At 51.2% G+C, this 2,089-nt stretch overlaps 1 non-coding gene across 1 annotated transcript; it reads right to left on the reverse strand.

Moving 5' to 3' along the window:
* Nucleotides 1-1,323: 1,323 nt before the first annotated feature.
* Nucleotides 1,324-1,479, reverse strand: LOC124890974. Its single transcript, XR_007049471.1, has one exon. It is a non-coding gene; the product is annotated as a 5.8S ribosomal RNA (ribosomal RNA).
* Nucleotides 1,480-2,089: the final 610 nt, after the last annotated feature.

The following is a 2,089-nucleotide window of genomic DNA, read 5'->3' on the forward strand; positions in this document are numbered from 1 at the left end:
TCCATGACCACCGTCCTGCTGTCTTAATCGACCAACACCCTTTGTGGTATCTAGGTTAGCATGCAGCTTGGCACTGTAACCCGGCTTTCGGTTCATCCTGCTTCGCCAGTTTTGCTTACTAAAAATAGCCCACTTGGAGCTCTTGATTCTGTGGCACGGCTCGACAAAGAATCCGCGGACCCTACATCCAAGTCAAACGAACAATTTCCATGTCAGTATCGCTGCGGGCCTCCACCAGAGTTTCCTCTGGCTTCACCCCACTCAAGCATAGTTCACCATCTTTCGGGTCCCAATAGGTATGCTCACACTCGAACCCTTCTTAGAAGATCAAGGTCGGTCGGCGGTGCACGCCTCGGGGGGATATCACCAATCAGCTTCCTTATGCCTTATGCGTTTACTCGCCCATTGACTCGCACACATGTCAGACTTTTTGGTCAGTTTTTCTAGATGGGTCGAATGGGGAGCCCACAGGCCAGCGTCTGTAGCGCACAGTTATCGAAGCACGCCGGAGGTACGGGCTGCCTGCCACAATCGAGGAGACATCATTCCACGAGAGTATCGAGAGCCCGGGCTTTGGACGCCCCCCAATCCATGCTTTTCCACGCCCCGAGTCGATCGGCAGATCAGCTCGTCGCCATTCCACATCTGACCGGGATGCATCATCGGCCCCCATTCATTTCCCTCCCGATAATTTTAAGCACTCTTTGACTCTTTTTTCAAAGTCCTTTTTATCTTTCCCTCGCCGTACATGTTCGCTATCGATCTTTCACCCATATTTATCCTTGGACGGAATTTACCGCCTGCTTTGGACTGCATTCCTAAACAATCCAACTGGTAGATAGTGCCTCGTGGTGTGACAGGGTCCGGGCACAATGGGGCTCTCACCCTATCTGGCGCCCCCTTCCAGGGGACTTGGGACCGGTCCGCCGCTGAGGATGCTTCTCCAAACTACAATTCGGATGAAGGAGCTACCCGATTCTAAGGCTGGGCTATTCCCATTTCCTCGTCGTTACTAAGGAAATCCTTGTAAGTTTTTTTTCTCCTCTTATTGATATTCTTAAACTCAGCGGGTAATCCCTCCTGACCTGGGATCGCGTTCGGAGTGACTAAGCGCAAAAGGGTCCTGGAGTCTGGACGCACGACGGGCTATAGCCACGACAACAAAGAGGGTTAAGATACAACCACCACTTCCCGCGATATCCGTCGACGTGGACACGCATTTACGCTAGACGCGAGCTCGAGGTGCACAAGAAGCAAGTATCCACCACACGACAATAGTGAGACCCATGATTGAGGTGCGATGCGAGGGGGCGAGGCGATTAGTGACGCCCAGGAAGATGTGCCCTCGGATTGATGGCTCCGGGCGCAACTTGTGTTCAAATACTCTAGGGTTCACGGGATTCTATAATTAACACCAAGTATCGTATTTTGCTACGTTCTTCATCGATGCGAGAGACGAGATATCTATTACCAAGAGTCATTTTTGTTTACAAAAGAAGCATAGGTCCCCCCGACACACGTCGCGGACAGGATGGGCCATAGCACCCCGCCCGCGCGGACTCCCCAGTTGTTAAAAATATTTACAGGTCATTCTGCTGTACAGGTTTTGACAATGATCCTTCCACAGGTTCACCTACGGAAACCTTGTTACGAATTCTCCTTCTTTAAATGATAAGTTTCAATGGACTTCTCGCGACGCCGTGGGCAGCGAACTGCCCACGTCGCTGCGATACGAACATTTCACCTGGATCATTCAATTGGCAGGAGCGACAGGCGGAGTGTACAAAGGGCAGGGACGTAGTCAACGCATGTTGATGACTCGCACTTACAAGGAATTCCTCGTTGAAGACCACCAATTGGAATGATCTACCTAGGCCTGTCGGCCAAGGCTATAAACTCGTCGAATACATCAGTGTAGCGCTCGATAAAACTTGATAATGACTGGGAAGTAGGTATGCAGCACAGGAAACCGACTTCGAGCAAACCTAAAATGTGCTTGCCCCACGACTGTAATGGCAGGCGGGTCAGGACGTTGCTGCTCGAGTAGGGATCCAACCTTACCGCACATACTGAATACAACTCTCGCGCT

Source organism: Capsicum annuum, unplaced genomic scaffold (assembly GCF_002878395.1).
Source record: "Capsicum annuum cultivar UCD-10X-F1 unplaced genomic scaffold, UCD10Xv1.1 ctg28113, whole genome shotgun sequence".
In the NCBI taxonomy this organism is placed as follows: domain Eukaryota; kingdom Viridiplantae; phylum Streptophyta; class Magnoliopsida; order Solanales; family Solanaceae; genus Capsicum; species Capsicum annuum.